General features: G+C 34.6%; 2 non-coding genes across 2 annotated transcripts; both read left to right on the top strand.

The window, feature by feature from the left end:
- The first annotated feature begins 12,515 nt into the window (after positions 1 to 12,515).
- Positions 12,516 to 12,588, top strand: TRNAR-CCU (transfer RNA arginine (anticodon CCU)). The gene has a single exon. It is a non-coding gene; the product is annotated as a tRNA-Arg (tRNA).
- A 1,837-nt stretch (positions 12,589 to 14,425) lies between these two features.
- Positions 14,426 to 14,498, top strand: TRNAR-CCU (transfer RNA arginine (anticodon CCU)). The gene has a single exon. It is a non-coding gene; the product is annotated as a tRNA-Arg (tRNA).
- Positions 14,499 to 16,219: the final 1,721 nt, after the last annotated feature.

The following is a 16,219-nucleotide window of genomic DNA, read 5'->3' as shown; positions in this document are numbered from 1 at the left end:
CAGCTCTGGATAGTACCAGCACATTTCATGCTGGACTTGGTAATGCAAAGAACACAGTAAACAGCATCACTTTTTCTCAAAAATAAATAATTGACTATTAAAAACCTATCAGTCTTGAATGAGAAAGTCAGTAAGCCCCAGTGGCCTAATGGATAAGGCACTGGCCTCCTAAGTTAGGGATTGTGGGTTCAAGTCCCATCTTGGGTGGAACTCATTAAAGCAGTTGTGTCGTCACTAGAGTTGATATTTAATCCTTGCTACAACAGTCTTGTAGTGTTTAGATTGCAAAAACATGACCACAGAAGCTAAAAATGACATTTATTATAACATTGTTGTGTTTTTTTTTTTTACTTTTCTATCACTGTGGACAGCTTTTTCAGTGCCATCTGGCATGCATGATCCTTTGTTGCTCATCATTCATCACCAAAAATGATTTTCTTTTTAAATTCTTATGACTGTACTGATTGTATTGAATAAAATCCACATCTAGCATAACTGCTTTATGCTGCAAAGTGCTCCAGTGGTGCAATTGGTCAGAGCGTGGTACTTATAAGACAGTATCTGTTGAGCAATGTCAAGGTCGTGAATTCAAGCCTCACCTGGAGCAGTTTTGTTTACAGTTTTTTTCCTTTTTCTTATGTCATTAGTCATTGATTATAATCTTCTACCTTAATATTTAATATGATATTACAAAGGATGAAAGAAAGAAAGAAAGAAAGAAAAGAAAGAAAGAAAGAAAGAAAGAAAGAAAGAAAGAAAGAAAGAAAGAGAAAAAACACAAACATGATTGTGAATTTAAGTTGTCAGCACACATCTGCTTTGGTTCAAATGCACTGCATATATTCCTTCAGTCAGCCAACAAAACAACAATGGAAAAGATTAACATACTGTAGGTAAAGCAGTTGCATCAAATTGATTTTTTGCAATATAGCATGATAATCCATACTGGCAGTTCTGGATAGTACCAGCACATTTCTTGCTGGACTTGGTAATGCAAAGAACACAGTAAACAGCTTCACTTTTTCTCAAAAATAAATAATTGACTATTAAAAACCTATCAGTCTTGAGTGAGAAAGTCAGTAAGCCCCAGTGGCCTAATGGATAAGGCTCTGGCCTGCTAAACTAGGGATTGGGGGTTCAAGTCCCATCTGGGGTGGAACTCATTAAAGCAGTTGTGTTATCACTAGAGTTTATATTTTATCCTTGCTTCAACTGTACGGCAGTCTTGTAGTGTTTAGATTGCAAAAACATGACCACAGAAGTTAAAAATGACATTTATTATAACATTGTTGTGGTTTTTTTTTTACTTTTCTATCACTGTGGAAAGCTTATTCAAGTGCCATCTGGCATGCATGATCCTTTGTTGCTCATCATTCATCACCAAAAATGATTTTCTTTTTAAATTCTTATGACTGTACTGATTGTATTGAATAAAATCCACATCTAGCATAACTGTTTTATGCTGCAAAGTGCTCCAGTGGTGCAATTGGTCAGAGCGTGGTACTTATAAGACAGTATCTGTTGAGCAATGTCAAGGTTGTGAATTCAAGCCTCACCTGGAGCAGTTTTGTTTACAGTTTTTTTTCCTTTTTCTTATGTCATTAGTCATTGATTATAATCTTCTACCTTAATATTTAATATGATATTACAAAGGATGGAAGAAAGAAAGAAAGAAAGAAAGAAAGAAAGAAAGAAAGAAAGAAAGAAAGAAAGAAAGAAAGAAAGAAAGAAAGAAAGAGAAAAAACACAAACATGATTGTGAATTTAAGTTGTCAGCACACATCTGCTTTGGTTTAAATGCACTGCATATATTCCTTCAGTCAGCCAACAAAACAACAATGGAAAAGATTAACATACTGTAGGTAAAGCAGTTGCATCAAATTGATTTTTTGCAATATAGCATGATAATCCATACTGGCAGCTCTGGATAGTACTAGCACATTTCTTGCTGGACTTGGTAATGCAAAGAACACAGTAAACAGCTTCACTTTTTCTCAAAAATAAATAATTGACTATTAAAAACCTATCAGTCTTGACTGAGAAAGTCAGTAAGCACCAGTGGCCTAATGGATAAGGCATTGGCCTCCTAAAACAAGGATTGTGGGTTCAAGTCCCATCTGAGGTGGAACTCATTAAAGCAGGTGTGTCATCACTAGAGTTGATATTTTATCCTTGCTTCAACTGTACAACAGTCTTGTAGTGTTTAGATTGCAAAAACATGACCACAGAAGCTAAAAATGACATTTATTATAACATTGTTGTGGTTTTTTTTTACTTTTCTATCACTGTGGACAGCTTATTCAGTGCCATCTGGCATGCATGATCCTTTGTTGCTCATCATTCATCACCAAAAATGATTTTCTTTTTAAATTCTTATGACTGTACTGATTGTATTGAATAAAATCCACATCTAGCATAACTGTTTTATGCTGCAAAGTGCTCCAGTGGTGCAATTGGTCAGAGCGTGGTACTTATAAGACAGTATCTGTTGAGCAATGTCAAGGTTGTGAATTCAAGCCTCACCTGGAGCAGTTTTGTTTACAGTTTTTTTCCTTTTTCTTATGTCATTAGTCATTGATTATAATCTTCTACCTTAATATTTAATATGATATTACAAAGGATGAAAGAAAGAAAGAAAGAAAGAAAAGAAAGAAAGAAAGAAAGAAAGAAAGAAAGAAAGAAAGAAAGAAAGAGAAAAAACACAAACATGATTGTGAATTTAAGTTGTCAGCACACATCTGCTTTGGTTCAAATGCACTGCATATATTCCTTCAGTCAGCCAACAAAACAACAATGGAAAAGATTAACATACTGTAGGTAAAGCAGTTGCATCAAATTGATTTTTTGCAATATAGCATGATAATCCATACTGGCAGCTCTGGATAGTACCAGAACATTTCTTGCTGGACTTGGTAATGCAAAGAACACAGTAAACAGCTTCACTTTTTCTCAAAAATAAATAATTGACTATTAAAAACCTATCAGTCTTGAATGAGAAAGTCAGTAAGCCCCAGTGGCCTAATGGATAAGGCACTGGCCTGCTAAACTAGGGATTGGGGGTTCAAGTCCCATCTGGGGTGGAACTCATTAAAGCAGCTGTGTCATCACTAGAGTTTATATTTTATCCTTGCTTCAACTGTACGGCAGTCTTGTAGTGTTTAGATTGCAAAAACATGACCACAGAAGTTAAAAATGACATTTATTATAACATTGTTGTGGTTTTTTTTTTACTTTTCTATCACTGTGGAAAGCTTATTCAAGTGCCATCTGGCATGCATGATCCTTTGTTGCTCATCATTCATCACCAAAAATGATTTTCTTTTTAAATTCTTATGACTGTACTGATTGTATTGAATAAAATCCACATCTAGCATAACTGTTTTATGCTGCAAAGTGCTCCAGTGGTGCAATTGGTCAGAGCGTGGTACTTATAAGACAGTATCTGTTGAGCAATGTCAAGGTTGTGAATTCAAGCCTCACCTGGAGCAGTTTTGTTTACAGTTTTTTTCCTTTTTCTTATGTCATTAGTCATTGATTATAATCTTCTACCTTAATATTTAATATGATATAAGAAAGAAAGAAAGAAAGAAAGAAAGAAAGAAAGAAAGAAAGAAAGAAAGAAAGAAAGAAAGAAAGAAAGAAAGAAAGAAAGAAAAAATACAAATATGATTGTGAATTTAAGTTGTCAGCACACATCTGCTTTGGTTCAAATGCACTGCATATCTTCCTTCAGTCAGCCAACAAAACAACAATGGAAAAGATTAACATACTTTAGGTAAAGCAGTTGCATCAAATTGATTTTTTGCAATATAGCATGATAATCCATACTGGCAGCTCTGGATAGTACCAGCACATTTCATGCTGGACTTGGTAATGCAAAGAACACAGTAAACAGCTTCACTTTTTCCCAAAAATAAATAATTGACTATTAAAAACCTATCAGTCTTAAATAAGAAAGTCAGTAACCCCCAGTGGCCTAATGGATAAGGCACGTGACTCCTAAGCCAGGGATTGGGGGTTCAAGTCCCATCTGGGGTGGAACTCATTAAAGCAGCTGTGTCGTCACTAGAGTTTATATTTTATCCTTGCTTCAACTGTACAACAGTCTTGTAGTGTTTAGATTGCAAAAACATGACCACAGAAGCTAAAAATGACATTTATTATAACATTGTTGTGGGTTTTTTTTTTACTTTTCTATCACTATGGACAGCTTATTCAAGTGCCATCTGGCATGCATGTTCCTTTGTTGCTCATCATTTATCACCAAAAATGATTTTCTTTTTAAATTCTTATGACTGTACTGATTGTATTGAATAAAATCCACATCTAGCATAACTGTTTTATGCTGCAATGTGCTCCAGTGGTGCAATTGGTCAGAGCGTGGTACTTATAAAACAGTATCTGTTGAGCAATGTCAAGGTTGTGAATTCAAGTCTCACCTGGAGCAGTTTTGTTTACAGTTTTTTTTTCCTTTTTCTTATGTCATTAGTCATTGATTATAATCTTCTACCTTAATATTTAATATGATATAAGAAAGAAAGAAAGAAAGAAAGAAAGAAAGAAAGAAAGAAAGAAAGAAAGAAAGAAAGAAAAAACACAAACATGATTGTGAATTTAGGTTGTCAGCACACATCTGCTTTGGTTCAAATGCACTGCATATCTTCCTTCAGTCAGCCAACAAAACAACAATGGAAAAGATTAACATACTGTAGGTAAAGCAGTTGCATCAAATTGATTTTTTGCAATATAGCATGATAATCCATACTGGCAGCTCTGGATAGTACCAGCACATTTCATGCTGGACTTGGTAATGCAAAGAACACAGTAAACAGCATCACTTTTTCTCAAAAATAAATAATTGACTATTAAAAACCTATCAGTCTTGAATGAGAAAGTCAGTAAGCCCCAGTGGCCTAATGGATAAGGCACTGGCCTCCTAAGCTAGGGATTGTGGGTTCAAGTCCCATCTTGGGTGGAACTCATTAAAGCAGTTGTGTCGTCACTAGAGTTAATATTTAATCCTTGCTACAACAGTCTTGTAGTGTTTAGATTGCAAAAACATGACCACAGAAGCTAAAAATGACATTTATTATAACATTGTTGTGGTTTTTTTTTTACTTTTCTATCACTGTGGACAGCTTTTTCAGTGCCATCTGGCATGCATGATCCTTTGTTGCTCATCATTCATCACCAAAAATGATTTTCTTTTTAAATTCTTATGACTGTACTGATTGTATTGAATAAAATCCACATCTAGCATAACTGTTTTATGCTGCAAAGTGCTCCAGTGGTGCAATTGGTCAGAGCGTGGTACTTATAAGACAGTATCTGTTGAGCAATGTCAAGGTTGTGAATTCAAGCCTCACCTGGAGCGGTTTTGTTTACAGTTTTTTTCCTTTTTCTTATGTCATTAGTCATTGATTATAATCTTCTACCTTAATATTTAATATGATATTACAAAGGATGAAAGAAAGAAAGAAAGAAAGAAAGAAAGAAAGAAAGAAAAGAAAGAAAGAAAGAAAGAAAGAAAGAAAGAAAGAAAGAAAGAAAGAAAGAGAAAAAACACAAACATGATTGTGAATTTAAGTTGTCAGCACACATCTGCTTTGGTTCAAATGCACTGCATATATTCCTTCAGTCAGCCAACAAAACAACAATGGAAAAGATTAACATACTGTAGGTAAAGCAGTTGCATCAAATTGATTTTTTGCAATATAGCATGATAATCCATACTGGCAGCTCTGGATAGTACCAGAACATTTCTTGCTGGACTTGGTAATGCAAAGAACACAGTAAACAGCTTCACTTTTTCTCAAAAATAAATAATTGACTATTAAAAACCTATCAGTCTTGAATGAGAAAGTCAGTAAGCCCCAGTGGCCTAATGGATAAGACACTGGCCTGCTAAACTAGGGATTGGGGGTTCAAGTCCCATCTGGGGTGGAACTCATTAAAGCAGCTGTGTCGTCACTAGAGTTTATATTTTATCCTTGCTTCAACTGTACAACAGTCTTGTAGTGTTTAGATTGCAAAAACATGACCACAGAAGCTAAAAATGACATTTATTATAACATTGTTGTGGGTTTTTTTTTACTTTTCTATCACTATGGACAGCTTATTCAAGTGCCATCTGGCATGCATGTTCCTTTGTTGCTCATCATTTATCACCAAAAATGATTTTCTTTTTAAATTCTTATGACTGTACTGATTGTATTGAATAAAATCCACATCTAGCATAACTGTTTTATGCTGCAATGTGCTCCAGTGGTGCAATTGGTCAGAGCGTGGTACTTATAAAACAGTATCTGTTGAGCAATGTCAAGGTTGTGAATTCAAGTCTCACCTGGAGCAGTTTTGTTTACAGTTGTTTTTTCCTTTTTCTTATGTCATTAGTCATTGATTATAATCTTCTACCTTAATATTTAATATGATATAAGAAAGAAAGAAAGAAAGAAAGAAAGAAAGAAAGAAAGAAAGAAAGAAAGAAAAAACACAAACATGATTGTGAATTTAAGTTGTCAGCACACATCTGCTTTGGTTCAAATGCACTGCATATCTTCCTTCAGTCAGCCAACAAAACAACAATGGAAAAGATTAACATACTGTAGGTAAAGCAGTTGCATCAAATTGATTTTTTGCAATAGAGCATGATAATCCATACTGGCAGCTCTGGATAGTACCAGCACATTTCATGCTGGACTTGGTAATGCAAAGAACACAGTAAACAGCTTCACTTTTTCTCAAAAATAAATAATTGACTATTAAAAACCTATCAGTCTTGAATGAGAAAGTCAGTAATCCCCAGTGGCCTAATGGATAAAGCACTGGCCTCTTAAGTCAGGGATTGTAGGTTCAAGTCCCATCTGGTGTGGAACTCATTAAAGCAGCTGTGTCGTCACTAGAGTTGATATTTTATCCTTGCTTCAACTGTACAACAGTCTTGTAGTGTTTAGATTGCAAAAACATGACCACAGAAGCTAAAAATGACATTTATTATAACATTGTTGTGATTTTTTTTTTTTACTTTTCTATCACTGTGGAAAGCTTATTCAAGTGCCATCTGGCATGCATGATCCTTTGTTGCTCATCATTCATCACCAAAAATGATTTTCTTTTTAAATTCTTATGACTGTACTGATTGTATTGAATAAAATCCACATCTAGCATAACTGTTTTATGCTGCAAAGTGCTCCAGTGGTGCAATTGGACAGCGCGTGGTACTTATAAGACAGTATCTGTTGAGCAATATCAAGGTTGTGAATTCAAGCCTCACCTGGAGCAGTTTTGTTTACAGTTTTTTTTCCTTTTTCTTATGTCATTAGTCATTGATTATAATCTTCTACCTTGATATTTAATATGATATTACAAAGGATGGAAGAAAGAAAGAATGAAAAAAAGAAAGAAAGAAAGAAAGAAAGAAAGAAAGAAAGAAAGAAAGAAAGAAAGAAAGAAAGAGAAAAAACACAAACATGATTGTGAATTTAAGTTGTCAGCACACATCTGCTTTGGTTCAAATGCACTGCATATCTTCCTTCAGTCAGCCAACAAAACAACAATGGAAAAGATTAACATACTGTAGGTAAAGCAGTTGCATCAAATTGATTTTTTGCAATATAGCATGATAATCCATACTGGCAGCTCTGGATAGTACCAGCACATTTCATGCTGGACTTGGTAATGCAAAGAACACAGTAAACAGCATCACTTTTTCTCAAAAATAAATAATTGACTATTAAAAACCTATCAGTCTTGAATTAGAAATGGCCTAATGGATAAGGCACTGGCCTCCTAAGCTAGGGTTTGTGGGTTCAAGTCCCATCTGGGGTAGAACTCATTAAAGCAGTTGTGTCGTCACTAGAGTTGATATTTTATCCTTGCTTCAACTGTACAACAGTCTTGTAGTGTTTAGATTGCAAAAACATGACCACAGAAGCTAAAAATGACATTTATTATAACATTGTTGTGGTTTTTTTTTACTTTTCTATCACTGTGGACAGCTTATTCAGTGCCATCTGGCATGCATGATCCTTTGTTGCTCATCATTCATCACCAAAAATGATTTTCTTTTTAAATTCTTATGACTGTACTGATTGTATTGAATAAAATCCACATCTAGCATAACTTTTTTATGCTGCAAAGTGCTCAAGTGGTGCAATTGGACAGCGTTTGGTACTTATAAGACAGTATCTGTTGAGCAATGTCAAGGTTGTGAATTCAAGTCTCACCTGAAACAGTTTTGTTTACAGTTTTTTTCCTTTTTCTTATGTCATTAGTCATTGATTATTATCTTCTACCTAAATATTTAATATGATATTACAAAGGATGGAAGAAAGAAAGAAAGAAAGAAAGAAAGAAAGAAAGAAAGAAAGAAAGAAAGAAAGAAAGAAAGAAAGAAAGAAAGAAAGAAAGAAAGAGAAAAAACACAAACATGATTGTGAATTTAAGTTGTCAGCACACATCTGCTTTGGTTCAAATGCACTGCATATATTCCTTCAGTCAGCCAACAAAACAACAATGGAAAAGATTAACATACTGTAGGTAAAGCAGTTGCATCAAATTTATTTTTTGCAATATAGCATGATAATCCATACTGGCAGCTCTAGATAGTACCAGCACATTTCTTGCTGGACTTGGTAATGCAAAGAACACAGTAAACAGCTTCACTTTTTCTCAAAAATAAATAATTGACTATTAAAAACATATCAGTCTTGAAAGAGAAAGTCAGTAAGCCCCAGTGGCCTAATGGATAAAGCACTGGCCTCCTAAGCCAGGGATTGTGGGTTTAAGTCCCATCTGGGGTGGAACTCATTAAAGCAGCTGTGTCATCACTAGAGTTGATATTTTATCCTTGCTTTAACTGTACACCAGTCTTGTAGTGTTTAGATTGCAAAAACATGACCACAGAAGCTAAAAATGACATTTATTATAACATTGTTGTGGGGTTTTTTTTACTTTTCTATCACTGTGGAAAGCTTATTCAAGTGCCATATGGCATGCATGATCCTTTGTTGCTCATCATTCATCACCAAAAATGATTTTCTTTTTAAATTCTTATGACTGTACTGATTGTATTAAATAAAATCCACATCTAGCATAACTGTTTTATGCTGCAAAGTGCTCCAGTGGTGCAATTGGTCAGAGCGTGGTACTTATAAGACAGTATATGTTGAGCAATATCAAGGTTGTGAATTCAAGCCTCACCTGGAGCAGTTTTGTTTACAGTTTTTTTCCTTTTTCTTATGTCATTAGTCATTGATTATAATCTTCTACCTTAATATTTAATATGATATTACAAAGGATGGAAGAAAGAAAGAAAGAAAGAAAGAAAGAAAGAAAGAAAGAAAGAAAGAAAGAAAAAACACAAACATGATTGTGAATTTAAGTTGTCAGCACACATCTGCTTTGGTTCAAATGCACTGCATATCTTCCTTCAGTCAGCCAACAAAACAACAATGGAAAAGATTAACATACTGTAGGTAAAGCAGTTGCATCAAATTGATTTTTTGCAATAGAGCATGATAATCCATACTGGCAGCTCTGGATAGTACCAGCACATTTCATGCTGGACTTGGTAATGCAAAGAACACAGTAAACAGCTTCACTTTTTCTCAAAAATAAATAATTGACTATTAAAAACCTATCAGTCTTGAATGAGAAAGTCAGTAATCCCCAGTGGCCTAATGGATAAAGCACTGGCCTCTTAAGTCAGGGATTGTAGGTTCAAGTCCCATCTGGTGTGGAACTCATTAAAGCAGCTGTGTCGTCACTAGAGTTGATATTTTATCCTTGCTTCAACTGTACAACAGTCTTGTAGTGTTTAGATTGCAAAAACATGACCACAGAAGCTAAAAATGACATTTATTATAACATTGTTGTGATTTTTTTTTTTTACTTTTCTATCACTGTGGAAAGCTTATTCAAGTGCCATCTGGCATGCATGATCCTTTGTTGCTCATCATTCATCACCAAAAATGATTTTCTTTTTAAATTCTTATGACTGTACTGATTGTATTGAATAAAATCCACATCTAGCATAACTGTTTTATGCTGCAAAGTGCTCCAGTGGTGCAATTGGACAGCGCGTGGTACTTATAAGACAGTATCTGTTGAGCAATATCAAGGTTGTGAATTCAAGCCTCACCTGGAGCAGTTTTGTTTACAGTTTTTTTTCCTTTTTCTTATGTCATTAGTCATTGATTATAATCTTCTACCTTGATATTTAATATGATATTACAAAGGATGGAAGAAAGAAAGAATGAAAAAAAGAAAGAAAGAAAGAAAGAAAGAAAGAAAGAAAGAAAGAAAGAAAGAGAAAAAACACAAACATGATTGTGAATTTAAGTTGTCAGCACACATCTGCTTTGGTTCAAATGCACTGCATATCTTCCTTCAGTCAGCCAACAAAACAACAATGGAAAAGATTAACATACTGTAGGTAAAGCAGTTGCATCAAATTGATTTTTTGCAATATAGCATGATAATCCATACTGGCAGCTCTGGATAGTACCAGCACATTTCATGCTGGACTTGGTAATGCAAAGAACACAGTAAACAGCATCACTTTTTCTCAAAAATAAATAATTGACTATTAAAAACCTATCAGTCTTGAATTAGAAATGGCCTAATGGATAAGGCACTGGCCTCCTAAGCTAGGGTTTGTGGGTTCAAGTCCCATCTGGGGTAGAACTCATTAAAGCAGTTGTGTCGTCACTAGAGTTGATATTTTATCCTTGCTTCAACTGTACAACAGTCTTGTAGTGTTTAGATTGCAAAAACATGACCACAGAAGCTAAAAATGACATTTATTATAACATTGTTGTGGTTTTTTTTTTACTTTTCTATCACTGTGGACAGCTTATTCAGTGCCATCTGGCATGCATGATCCTTTGTTGCTCATCATTCATCACCAAAAATGATTTTCTTTTTAAATTCTTATGACTGTACTGATTGTATTGAATAAAATCCACATCTAGCATAACTTTTTTATGCTGCAAAGTGCTCAAGTGGTGCAATTGGACAGCGTTTGGTACTTATAAGACAGTATCTGTTGAGCAATGTCAAGGTTGTGAATTCAAGTCTCACCTGAAACAGTTTTGTTTACAGTTTTTTTCCTTTTTCTTATGTCATTAGTCATTGATTATTATCTTCTACCTAAATATTTAATATGATATTACAAAGGATGGAAGAAAGAAAGAAAGAAAGAAAGAAAGAAAGAAAGAAAGAAAGAAAGAAAGAAAGAAAGAAAGAAAGAAAGAAAGAAAGAGAAAAAACACAAACATGATTGTGAATTTAAGTTGTCAGCACACATCTGCTTTGGTTCAAATGCACTGCATATATTCCTTCAGTCAGCCAACAAAACAACAATGGAAAAGATTAACATACTGTAGGTAAAGCAGTTGCATCAAATTTATTTTTTGCAATATAGCATGATAATCCATACTGGCAGCTCTAGATAGTACCAGCACATTTCTTGCTGGACTTGGTAATGCAAAGAACACAGTAAACAGCTTCACTTTTTCTCAAAAATAAATAATTGACTATTAAAAACATATCAGTCTTGAAAGAGAAAGTCAGTAAGCCCCAGTGGCCTAATGGATAAAGCACTGGCCTCCTAAGCCAGGGATTGTGGGTTTAAGTCCCATCTGGGGTGGAACTCATTAAAGCAGCTGTGTCATCACTAGAGTTGATATTTTATCCTTGCTTTAACTGTACACCAGTCTTGTAGTGTTTAGATTGCAAAAACATGACCACAGAAGCTAAAAATGACATTTATTATAACATTGTTGTGGGGTTTTTTTTACTTTTCTATCACTGTGGAAAGCTTATTCAAGTGCCATATGGCATGCATGATCCTTTGTTGCTCATCATTCATCACCAAAAATGATTTTCTTTTTAAATTCTTATGACTGTACTGATTGTATTAAATAAAATCCACATCTAGCATAACTGTTTTATGCTGCAAAGTGCTCCAGTGGTGCAATTGGTCAGAGCGTGGTACTTATAAGACAGTATATGTTGAGCAATATCAAGGTTGTGAATTCAAGCCTCACCTGGAGCAGTTTTGTTTACAGTTTTTTTCCTTTTTCTTATGTCATTAGTCATTGATTATAATCTTCTACCTTAATATTTAATATGATATTACAAAGGATGGAAGAAAGAAAGAAAGAAAGAAAGAAAGAAAGAAAGAAAGAAAGAAAGAAAGAAAAAACACAAACATGATTGTGAATTTAAGTTGTCAGCACACATCAGCTTTGGTTCAAATGCACTGCATATCTTCCTTCAGTCAGCCAACAAAACAACAATGGAAAAGATTAACATACTGTAGGTAAAGCAGTTGCATCAAATTGATTTTTTGCAATAGAGCATGATAATCCATACTGGCAGCTCTGGATAGTACCAGCACATTTCATGCTGGACTTGGTAATGCAAAGAACACAGTAAACAGCTTCACTTTTTCTCAAAAATAAATAATTGACTATTAAAAACCTATCAGTCTTGAAGGTGAAGGTCAGTAAGCCCCAGTGGCCTAATGGATAAGGCACTGGCCTCCTAAGCCAGGGATTGTGGGTTCAAGTCCCATCTGGGGTGGAACTCATTAAAGCAGCTGTGTCGTCACTAGAGTTGATATTTTATCCTTGCTTCAACTGTACAACAGTCTTGTAGTGTTTAGATTGCAAAAACATGACCACAGAAGCTAAAAATGACATTTATTATAACATTGTTGTGGTTTTTTTTTTTTACTTTTCTATCACTGTGGAAAGCTTATTCAAGTGCCATCTGGCATGCATGATCCTTTGTTGCTCATCATTCATCACCAAAAATGATTTTCTTTTTAAATTCTTATGACTGTACTGATTGTATTGAATAAAATCCACATCTAGCATAACTGTTTCATGCTGCAAAGTGCTCCAGTGGTGCAATTGGACAGCGCGTGGTACTTATAAGACAGTATCTGTTGAGCAATATCAAGGTTGTGAATTCAAGCCTCACCTGGAGCAGTTTTGTTTACAGTTTTTTTTCCTTTTTCTTATGTCATTAGTCATTGATTATAATCTTCTACCTTAATATTTAATATGATATTACAAAGGATGGAAGAAAGAAAGAATGAAAAAAAGAAAGAAAGAAAGAAAGAAAGAAAGAAAGAAAGAAAAAACACAAACATGATTGTGAATTTAAGTTGTCAGCACACATCTGCTTTGGTTCAAATGCACTGCATATCTTCCTTCAGTCAGCCAACAAAACAACAATGGAAAAGATTAACATACTGTAGGTAAAGCAGTTGCATCAAATTGATTTTTTGCAATAGAGCATGATAATCCATACTGGCAGCTCTGGATAGTACCAGCACATTTCATGCTGGACTTGGTAATGCAAAGAACACAGTAAACAGCTTCACTTTTTCTCAAAAATAAATAATTGACTATTAAAAACCTATCAGTCTTGAATGAGAAAGTCAGTAATCCCCAGTGGCCTAATGGATAAAGCACTGGCCTCTTAAGTCAGGGATTGTAGGTTCAAGTCCCATCTGGTGTGGAACTCATTAAAGCAGCTGTGTCGTCACTAGAGTTGATATTTTATCCTTGCTTCAACTGTACAACAGTCTTGTAGTGTTTAGATTGCAAAAACATGACCACAGAAGCTAAAAATGACATTTATTATAACATTGTTGTGGTTTTTTTTTTTTACTTTTCTATCACTGTGGAAAGCTTATTCAAGTGCCATCTGGCATGCATGATCCTTTGTTGCTCATCATTCATCACCAAAAATGATTTTCTTTTTAAATTCTTATGACTGTACTGATTGTATTGAATAAAATCCACATCTAGCATAACTGTTTCATGCTGCAAAGTGCTCCAGTGGTGCAATTGGACAGCGCGTGGTACTTATAAGACAGTATCTGTTGAGCAATATCAAGGTTGTGAATTCAAGCCTCACCTGGAGCAGTTTTGTTTACAGTTTTTTTTCCTTTTTCTTATGTCATTAGTCATTGATTATAATCTTCTACCTTAATATTTAATATGATATTACAAAGGATGGAAGAAAGAAAGAATGGAAAAAAGAAAGAAAGAAAGAAAGAAAGAAAGAAAGAAAGAAAGAAAGAAAGAAAGAAAGAAAAAACACAAACATGATTGTGAATTTAAGTTGTCAGCACACATCTGCTTTGGTTCAAATGCACTGCATATCTTCCTTCAGTCAGCCAACAAAACAACAATGGAAAAGATTAACATACTGTAGGTAAAGCAGTTGCATCAAATTGATTTTTTGCAATAGAGCATGATAATCCATACTGGCAGCTCTGGATAGTACCAGCACATTTCATGCTTGACTTGGTAATGCAAAGAACACAGTAAACAGCTTCACTTTTTCTCAAAAATAAATAATTGACTATTAAAAACCTATCAGTCTTGAAGGTGAAGGTCAGTAAGCCCCAGTGGCCTAATGGATAAGGCACTGGCCTCCTAAGCCAGGGATTGTGGGTTCAAGTCCCATCTGGGGTGGAACTCATTAAAGCAGCTGTGTCGTCACTAGAGTTGATATTTTATCCTTGCTTCAACTGTACAACAGTCTTGTAGTGTTTAGATTGCAAAAACATGACCACAGAAGCTAAAAATGACATTTATTATAACATTGTTGTGGTTTTTTTTTTTTACTTTTCTATCACTGTGGAAAGCTTATTCAAGTGCCATCTGGCATGCATGATCCTTTGTTGCTCATCATTCATCACCAAAAATGATTTTCTTTTTAAATTCTTATGACTGTACTGATTGTATTGAATAAAATCCACATCTAGCATAACTGTTTCATGCTGCAAAGTGCTCCAGTGGTGCAATTGGACAGCGCGTGGTACTTATAAGACAGTATCTGTTGAGCAATATCAAGGTTGTGAATTCAAGCCTCACCTGGAGCAGTTTTGTTTACAGTTTTTTTTCCTTTTTCTTATGTCATTAGTCATTGATTATAATCTTCTACCTTAATATTTAATATGATATTACAAAGGATGGAAGAAAGAAAGAATGAAAAAAAGAAAGAAAGAAAGAAAGAAAGAAAGAAAGAAAGAAAGAAAAAACACAAACATGATTGTGAATTTAAGTTGTCAGCACACATCTGCTTTGGTTCAAATGCACTGCATATCTTCCTTCAGTCAGCCAACAAAACAACAATGGAAAAGATTAACATACTGTAGGTAAAGCAGTTGCATCAAATTGATTTTTTGCAATAGAGCATGATAATCCATACTGGCAGCTCTGGATAGTACCAGCACATTTCATGCTGGACTTGGTAATGCAAAGAACACAGTAAACAGCTTCACTTTTTCTCAAAAATAAATAATTGACTATTAAAAACCTATCAGTCTTGAATGAGAAAGTCAGTAATCCCCAGTGGCCTAATGGATAAAGCACTGGCCTCTTAAGTCAGGGATTGTAGGTTCAAGTCCCATCTGGTGTGGAACTCATTAAAGCAGCTGTGTCGTCACTAGAGTTGATATTTTATCCTTGCTTCAACTGTACAACAGTCTTGTAGTGTTTAGATTGCAAAAACATGACCACAGAAGCTAAAAATGACATTTATTATAACATTGTTGTGGTTTTTTTTTTTTACTTTTCTATCACTGTGGAAAGCTTATTCAAGTGCCATCTGGCATGCATGATCCTTTGTTGCTCATCATTCATCACCAAAAATGATTTTCTTTTTAAATTCTTATGACTGTACTGATTGTATTGAATAAAATCCACATCTAGCATAACTGTTTCATGCTGCAAAGTGCTCCAGTGGTGCAATTGGACAGCGCGTGGTACTTATAAGACAGTATCTGTTGAGCAATATCAAGGTTGTGAATTCAAGCCTCACCTGGAGCAGTTTTGTTTACAGTTTTTTTTCCTTTTTCTTATGTCATTAGTCATTGATTATAATCTTCTACCTTAATATTTAATATGATATTACAAAGGATGGAAGAAAGAAAGAATGGAAAAAAGAAAGAAAGAAAGAAAGAAAGAAAGAAAGAAAGAAAGAAAGAAAGAAAGAAAGAAAGAAAGAAAGAAAGAAAGAAAGAAAGAAAAAACACAAACATGATTGTGAATTTAAGTTGTCAGCACACATCTGCTTTGGTTCAAATGCACTGCATATCTTCCTTCAGTCAGCCAACAAAACAACAATGGAAAAGATTAACATACTGTAGGTAAAGCAGTTGCATCAAATTGATTTTTTGCAATAGAGCATG

The sequence above is a fragment of the Pseudophryne corroboree genome, unplaced genomic scaffold (assembly GCF_028390025.1).
Source record: "Pseudophryne corroboree isolate aPseCor3 unplaced genomic scaffold, aPseCor3.hap2 scaffold_129, whole genome shotgun sequence".
Taxonomy (NCBI): domain Eukaryota; kingdom Metazoa; phylum Chordata; class Amphibia; order Anura; family Myobatrachidae; genus Pseudophryne; species Pseudophryne corroboree.
The sequence above is the reverse complement of the archived record's forward strand: the minus strand, read 5'-3'. Positions and strand labels throughout refer to the sequence as shown.